We start from the raw sequence: 9,637 nt of genomic DNA, 5'->3' as shown, positions 1-9,637 counted from the left end.
ATATGTATACATATATGTATATATGTGTGTGTGTATATGTGCATATATATATATATATAGATATAGATATAGATATAGATATATATAGATATATATTTGGGGGGGTTGAGACAGGGTCTCACTACGTAGTCTAGACTGACCTGGAACTTACTATGTAGCCCAGGCTGGTCTCGAATTCACAGTGATCCTTCTGCCTCAGCCTCCAGAGTGCTGGGATTATATGCGTGCACCACCACACCTGGCATGTAGTGGCTAATATTAATTGTGTTAATCCTGTCGATTTGGGAGCCACCAAGGATAATGCAAGACAGATCTTAGGTATTACATTTAGCCCTCGTGCTTTACTCTTTGGTACTGTCCACATCCTCTCCTTCCTGTCCACCATGAACTAAGCATCTTTGCCCCACCACAACCTTCTGCCATGTTTCTTTTCTTCCATGGAGCCAAATCTCCTTCTCCTTTAAGTTGTGGTTGTCAGGTTTTATGTTTAAATGAGTGGACATCTGAGTGCTACAATACATTTCTCGAAGTATCTGTGTCTCATGTACAATTCTTGGCACTTCTCAGACTTGATGCTGGATGCATTAATACATGACAGAAGTTATTAGATATCACCTACATTCATTTTTAGTGTTTGTAATTCTTTTATGAAAATTTAAGTTTGCCATCAGTATTATTTTAATTATTCTTGCTTTAGTAATTTTCGCATTGCTTGGATAGATGTCTAACTCACATATATTTTAAAGTACAAAGTTATTTTGCCTTAGGCTTTTAGCCAATGGTCAGCTGGCTCCAAGTCAAAAATAACATGGTAGAGGGGCCTCCATGATGTACGACTGCTCATTCTATGACAGTCAGGAAGTAGAGAGAAAAAATGGGAGAAGGCCTGGAGGGAGATATTACCCTTTCTCATAAAACCTGCAGTGACTGTCTCTTTCAACCACACCACAACTCCCAGTACCACGAAGAGAGCTTAATACTACTCGTAAGTATAGCAGCCCCATGAGCCATTCAACTTTCAAAGCCCTCATCACTCAACACCTGAGCCTCAAGGAACATTCTAGTTTTACTCTGTAACAATGTTATTGTAATTCAGTTTTGTTTTGTTTTGATTTTGAGACAGTGCCTCACTATGTAGTTGAGACTGACCCGGAACTCACTATGTACCCCAGGCTGGACTCACACTCACAGTGATTCTCCTGCCTCAGCCTCCTGATTTCTGGGATTACAGCCATGCACCACCATGCCAAGCACTTGTAATTCAGTTTTAAGTGATTTTTCAAGATTTATACATCTGAAAACTTTTACCAACCTGAATATATTTTTTACATTATTTTTAATTCTAAGAAAGTCATATTACATAAGTTTTGGGTTTCTTTCTAGAATTTTAAAAATAATTTTTTTATTTCATTATATCTGAGGAGACACGTGAGGCTCATCTTGTTTTTTTTTTTCCTTCTAATTTTCTCTCCTTTTAATTTATATTTCGTTTCAAAAATGTTTTTAAAAAAGTTGATTATGGTATGCCTTAAATTACAGTTCTTGTTCTTGGGCCTATTTTAAGTGCCTGATTTGGCAATTTATATTTTGATCAAACTTATAATTTCAGCCAAATTTTTCTTCAAATGTGTTTTTTTCTGAATCCATTTTTTTCTATAATCTTTAAGACTTTTAATTACATATACTTTGTTTGTTTGAAATTTCTCTACAGCTTATCCAAACTGTTTAATTTGTAGTGATTGTGTATGTGTTTACTTCATTCCAGAATTTTTCTATTGTTATGCCCTCTAATAAATTTACCTGTTGCTATTGTAATGTCTAATAGTACCAATTCATTTTTACTGCAAACAATATTGTTTTCAACTATGAATTCCACTTTTTAAAATTTCCATGTCTATAAGAAGCCTAGTTTTATATTTTAAAAATAGGTGGTTCTTAAAAAACAAACAAACTATTGTGTTATGTTTTATTTTAACTATGTGATTTAAATAATTTCTGAACACATCTTAAGATATTAATGAATCATTTTATTAGTAGTTATATTTTCTTTCACATTGCATAACTGTGTTGGAGTTTGTGTGTTTACTTCCTTGTTGGTATATTGTACAGGGAATTGAACCCAGAGTCTTGCACAGTCTATACAGGTGTTCTCCAGTAAGGTACACTCCCAGTCCTGTGGCTGTTAATTTTTAGGCAAGTATTTGACATTATAAATTTTGTATTGTGATTGATTTTTAAATTATTACTAGACTATAACTTGGTACTTCTATGTCAAATTGAAGTTACATGAAAATAATTTGTTCCTTTTGAATCTTATTTTGTAGGCTGAGATAAAAGTGGTGTTTAATCTAGGGTTAATTCTGTCCCCTACACCACTGAGACAAAATTATTCCTACTACTGTCCCCAACGTCCATAAATTTATAAGTATCGTCATTATTAGTCAGGTGAACAAGCACTCTTCTGGGTTGTCTATAAGCATAGGCATTATATATTTGCTCTTACTGAGAAGTTCTTTTTCCTCCCCAAATAGTATTCTCCCATCCACGTTTTTTTTTTTTTTTTTTTTTTTTTTTTTAATTCTTGAAAATTTTCAGAGCTGATTGGAACTAAAAAAAAATGGAAGGGAAAGCTAGTGAGCAAGTAAAGGTAGATGGGATAAGGACTCGATGAGGTCATAAAACATTAAACAATGTTTGGCTAACTAAAGTTACCCTTTCTTTATATTGTGCTGTTTTAGCATCAAATTTTAGGATTTGTTTTAAATTTATATATATTTGCTATACTTTTATTTCGGAGACAGACGGGGAGAGAAAGAAAATCGAAGGATTGTAAGGAATTTGAAGGAAGAATGTTGAAAAGACTGAGGGTAAAAGGAAAGATTACACTATAGGCTCACACAAAGGTTCAAAATAATAGAAAGTAGTTGATTGATTCCCCCAATAAAAATCTAGGTATGGAGACTAAGGATTTAGCTCAGTGCTTCTGCTGCCTGCATTGCAAGCGCAAAGTCCCAAGTTCGATCCACGGTACCCCCCAAAAAATATCTAGGTACTGCTGTGAAAAAGAAAACAATTTAAATAAGATATCAGAAAACTGCAAAAAACTTGGACATACTCTAATTTATTTAAAATGTTGTAGGAGATATAAAATGGAGAAAGGACAATCATGATAGTACAAAATTAATGTAGGATGAAACTGACTATATCAAGCATATTTATTACACTTCTAAATATGTAATAACAATATTTGTTATTTAAAACTAGGTAAAATTAAGTTTGTGTTAGCACCTTGATTCAGCTATAAAGAAATTGTGCATGTTTTCTATTCATTTTCTTATCTTTTATAAAACGATGCTTTATTTGCTTCTCTGCTTTTCTTTTCATTGTGCTTTATATCACAATTTGTCTTCTTATCATATACTGTATACTAAATGCATTTCCCATATTTAATACTGAAGTAATAAAAGAAAATTAACTGAAATGTTTTATTGCTTCAGAAATGTAATCAATGCAGAGTACTAGCATTCTGAAATGTTCCCACCATACGCAATCTAATTTATTATTATTTTTGGTATTCTGGCCTATTTCTCTTTTTAACTTATATAGTTTAATAAAAAAGTAACCTTCAGTGTTATTAAAAATATATGTGAATTTATTTAAAAGAGTGTAAAAGGAGTGAACAAAGAAAGGGAAAGAAGACGGAAGAAAATCCCTGTATTACTCATCTTCAAACTTTGCACCTGTCCTTATGATCACTCTTCCAGAAAATGTATTTTTCTTGCATTTGGACATCAGAATTTGGAAATAAAATGTATTTCAATGTTCCTTAAATTCCAGGGAATATAGATGATTTTTTTAAATATCTGATTTCATAACTAAACTATTACTTCATTGCAGAGTGTAATGTAGGCTTTACTTAAATGCTAATATTTTATTTTAACAGAAATATTATTTAATTATATCGAAAGTAAAGACTCAGGGGAATTTGTTACACAACAACTTTAGGCCAAAAGTTTTATATTTATGTGTTTAATTGGTTATTATTTGTTCAAATTGGTATTTACTCGATGGCTTTGACATGAATACTTTACACATTTTAGAAAGTATTTATAATACAGCAATATGTATGATTTAAATTATATTAAATGCGTCAGAAATACATAATTTGAAAAATATTTTCTTTTCTAATTATAAATAAGAGTGAATGCTTTTGTGTACTATTTCTTGTTGATTTTTCTTTTTCTATTCACCTTTGATATACATATTCACACATGCACACCCATTTATATGCCTACATATGTTATTAAAAATAAAATATTCTATTACAGCTTTTATTTTGAATCAAACTTCATCACTAAAATCCTTTCTGAATATCACAGATATCTATTGTATTTTATAAACATAATTATATTTATATTATATTTATTAAAATGAGAAAAGTTCTCATTCTGAGAAATAAACAAGTTGTCTTTATTTTTTTCAGATGGAAAAACTGTGGCTTTGAAAAGTCTGTGTTGATTTCCTCTACTGTTTTTACAAGATAAATACTTAGAAACTGAGGTACTAGTTCAAAGCCTATATACATTTTAAATACAATTAAATATGAAGCAGCAAAGTTATTAGATTAAAAATATTTGATTCTTCCATACATAGTGTGTTTTCTACCTTGCAACGATATGTCAAATCTGACTTTCAATATCGTTCTACCAAAGAGAATAAAAGAAAAATAATCATTACTAAATATTAGGTGAAATCGTTACTCTTTCGATGTTTTAGTTGTGGACATGAAATTAAGAAAAAGTAGTTATTTTGTTCCCAGTTGTAACCAGTTGGTAAACTGTGCTACATTCTCTCCAAAGCAATGTTAAAACCATTGGTAAACTCACTAAACAAGAAATGACGAATTAGCAATAAGATTACCTCTTATGCCTGGGTGGGGAGGCGGAGTTTGCACCCCACCCCACTGAAAGCCCAGTGAAGACTGTGGCATGTGGCCACTGAAAATGGAGAAACGAATGTCTTTCTCACATAATATTTGAAACTTCTCAACAGACAAGTTTCAAACGCAGGAGGCTATGTGTAGCTGACTCAGAAGACTTAAGGCAGAGTTGAATTGATACCTCACCTGTCAGTTTCATCATAAGGATTCTTGAATTTTCCAAGTGCTCAAGTAACTATTTTAAGTCCATTGTGCTTGGTAAACATTCAATGTACCTAGTCACAAAGACATCCTTGGAGGAGAAAGGTTACTGTATAGAAAATTCTCAGTGGAATAAACTTCATGAAACGGACACAGACACACAGAAATGCACACATTTCCACCAAATAAGTAAAAATATATCTACAGTGAGTGTTTCAGAAGAAACAACAATTGTTTTAAGAAATATTATTTTTTAAATTTTCTACTGAGCAGCCCAGTACAGGAAAACAATGCATTGAAAAATATTTTTTTTTTATCATTTTAAACAGTATGGCCATGAAATAAATATTTTTTACATATATCAGTTTTTAAAATGTTATCTGATGATTTTTGGGAAAAAAAATGACTTACCCAAGCATCTAATTCTGATCATGTTTTCAAACTTGGGACCAAGTTGTCTTTAAATTTCTTGTATCTTCCTAAGACTAAGTTCTTTTAAAAATCAAATTTGAAATGTTTTCCTTTATTCATATTTCTGTTACCCCTTATCTGCATGTCATTGATTACACTTGAGTCAATACTATAAAAGAAAAACTTTTATCTTAAACTAACTTTTAAATCCAGATATTTTACCGGCTTAACCAGAGGGTTCCTCACTGACCTGGAAATGTCAGCTGCCGGTTCCTGGCTCTTTCGGGTCGTTCCTCCAGGGACAGTGACTGGTGGATCCAGCCCACTTCCGCTGTATGGCGTCATCGTCATCGCAAGACATAGCAAACCCACTGTAACTTGCAAAGGGAAAGAAATATCATACAGATCAGAAGTCATTCATCCCATATCTTTTTTTTTTTTGCGAAATATTAGGAATTTATGTTCAAGACAGGACTTCTGTGCCTCCCAGTAGGAAAAAACGGCTACATATTGTAGAATACGTTCATGTCTACCGTCTTTAACCCAGACCAGTCCTATGATTCACCTGATGATGCTACTCTGTCTCCCAAAAATGTATCATAAGTAAAATAGTGAATGATTTCTTCATTTCAAATCTCATTCCAAATTTTCCACGTCTGAGTGTGTTAGCATTCTATTCTTGCTACAAAATAAGTAAGAAAGACAACTTAAAAGAGGAGAGACTTATATTGACTCTGTTTCAGAACTTTCAGTCTGTAGTCAGTTGGCTTCATAGTTTTTGGATCTACAGTGAATCAGATTGTGTTGGCAGCAAACATAAAGGGGAGCAAAGGTGCTCTCCTGGGAGCCAGGAAAAGAGAGAGAGAGAGAAAGAGAGAGAGAGAGACAGAGAGAGAGAGAGAGAGAGACAGAGAGATAGAGAGATAGAAAGGCTATGTCAGGCTACGGCTGTGACCTTAACTTCCCTCTTCCATGCCGTCTCCAAAATCTTCCACCAGCTCCGGATAGTACAGCAGGCTGGCAACACCCTGAGTCTTTAAAACATGAGACCTTGGAAGTACTTCAAGCCGAACTGTAGCACTGAGTCAAGAAAATACCATTTTAAAGCCGTAAGTCCTAAGCATATCCTTTTTTCCCTTTTCTCCTAACTTCCAATTTATAGCTAATTAATTCCAAGGAATGATTAGTCCATGTTCAAATGCTTTGAAATCATTAATTTACAGTAAAGTGCCTTTGGGAATCCAAAGGCCCTCTTGAAATATCTTCCCATGTTGAAAGTCTTCTAATAATGTTTCAGAAAGTTTCAGATCCAAATGGTATCTTGAATATTGTAATTTATCACTGTTTGTGGAAAGATTGAATATATTACATTGTATCTTAAAGCATAGTTAAAAGTGCAGAAAATATGTTCCCTTATCTCTGAGATCCATTATTTTTCCAAAGCTTTTAGAATTGCCATCATACATTTCAATAATTACAAGTAGTTACTGTTTGGGATACAAAAGGTCTTGATTATGTCATTTGCAATGATGAAATATTTAATTAATTTAATATTATAAAAATGTGGGAATTGTACACTAAGTACAGGCACAAAAATTTTACAAATTAAAACATATTACCATTTTTGCCTTTCCATTTAAAAATAATAAACTTGAAGATGAAAAAAGGTATATTGGCATATTGGTTAATATTAATTGTGGATTTTTATCCTCCAAACCATTAGAAAGATACAAGCAATCATAACATTAAAACTCAAATACTTATTTCTTTTCTAAGATATACTTAATGGTTTTTACTTAAATACATTTAATAACTATATCAAACCTCTGCATCTCATGTATGAAATAGAATAACTGATATCTAAGCTCATTTTCTATACAATGGAATTCTAAGACTTCAACAAATCATGTCTCTAGTGATCTTGTTGCACCCGTAGACTAAGCTCAGAACTTTTTATATGGGTCAGAATATTCCATGGGCACATATGTTACATAACAATAATTTTTTAGTGACTCAGCTATAGGTTATATATTTGTGGCATGAACATCAGGCACTTCGCCTTGATTTGCTCTTGTGCCCTCAGTTGAGATCCAAAAAATAATTCTCACAGTGTGCCATATAGAGAGCACACCTGTTTCACTGCTTGCTCTAATCACCTATAGAAAAAAACTTGGCCAGCAATATGTAACTTTCTGCTTCCAAGCTGGGATTTCCAACTGTTCCATCTATTAAAGTATATTCAGATAGAAACTTCAGGGCGGAAACCTTATGATGGAAAGAACTAATGTCAATATGACATAGGTTAAACCATTCTCTGGCAATAATATACCTGAACACAAAAAATAAATGACAAAAGTGACCAGTAAGGGTATTGTCAAAGCCAGCTCTTTTGAGGCCAGTGATCAGGAAAACCAAAACTAGACAGAGGGTCAATCTATCCCTAGCCAATGTTAAACAGCAAAAAAATATATCAGAGGTTGCATCCTGTGAAGTGACTGTCTACTCCATTAAAAAATTAAACACAAATTAACTGTAAATAGATTTGATAGCTATGTGATATAGACTGACAATGCTATGTACTATTTTTATGAAGCTGATAAATATACTTGATGAAAATTTAAGCAGTTAAAAAGAACAACTGAAAGAAACAAGTGCTTACTCAAATATTTCAACATTTATTTTTGCTTTCATGTTCTCCTTTGCCATTGTATCACAAAAGACAGCATGAGAAATGGCTTACCACACCCTTGAAACATACCTTACAGCCCTTTTGATTCCTTCAACTTAGTGAGATATAACAGAATCTACAAGTAGCTGAAAGTTTGTGAGTTAAGCCTGGGAAGGCCTGTCCATTGCGTTATCATAAAGGACATCCACTACCACTGGGAAATAAAAGCATCATCTTGAAAAGACTACTGAAAAGTCAAGGAAATATTAAATGGCATAACATGTATGTCAGTGTAGGAGAAGAAACAGGACAGAATGTTTCAGTGGGGATGGTGCAAAGGCATACATTACAGTTGGGTGCATGAGAGGGTGCAGAAAAATAATGTGAAATCTCAATTTGTTATTTCAGCACCAAGTTCTCTGTGCCGTATTATCTGATGGGAAATTATTCTCTAGAAATAATTGAAAACAATGGTAACTAAATTTTCCTTCCTAGTCTTTGATGTGTATCAGTTTAAAGAAAATCCACAGAACATGTCCTACCCCGAGAGTGCAGTTCTTTGATCAGATATTGAGCTGTGAACAGCCTGAAAAAGTCATGAAAAGGAAAATTTAAGATGAGGTGGAAGATTAGGGTGGCATCAAAGTTTAGAGTGGGAGAAATTCTGCATCAAATAATTGTTATTATATAATGATAATTTTGTTAGGAATAAAGCATGTGCATAGAAACGTTATGAGCATATTGCAAAGAAAATAAGTGATCCTATATATAGTTAATAAGTATTGTATCTAGTCAAGTATTTTATTATTCCTCATCTCTTCTCTGTCCACCCTCTCTTCCTCCCTCTGCTCTATTCTTTTCCCTATCCCTCTGTTTTCACACACACACACACACACACACACACACACACACACACACACTTTAGACCCATTTGAGAAGCTGACTATATGATGGACCTCTATCCTAAGTATATCACATGTTTTCTGCTAATAAGAGGGAGAATGATATTGGATTTATGGAATCAATGTATTTACAAATAATGTTATATTAGTTTATTGCTCTCAATCCGTTTTGTCCTTTGACCCATTAATGTCTGCTAAAGAATTTTATCACTCTGATTTGGCCTAGTTGGTCGAGTATATGGAGATAAAAGTCAGTTTGAAATGTGATGTGAAACATCGCAATATTTGAGTGAAGGAAGAGCTTACTTTGCTAAACCATAAACATTTCTAAAATCTCAATTTTTGTGTAAAGATATATGGGTTAGATATTCATTGTAGCAGCACGAAAAGCAAAATTCAATAAAGTAGAGTGTCATCAAATTGAACTCTACTGTGTTTTCCACAGAATATCTATCTAGGATAACAGAAAATCAAAAAGGAAAAAATAAGATATATATATATATATATATATATATA

This window comes from Fukomys damarensis, unplaced genomic scaffold (assembly GCF_012274545.1).
Source record: "Fukomys damarensis isolate Sample0158 unplaced genomic scaffold, DMR_v1.0_HiC HiC_scaffold_1, whole genome shotgun sequence".
NCBI classification, from domain to species: Eukaryota; Metazoa; Chordata; class Mammalia; order Rodentia; family Bathyergidae; genus Fukomys; species Fukomys damarensis.
This window is presented reverse-complemented; position numbering follows the sequence as displayed.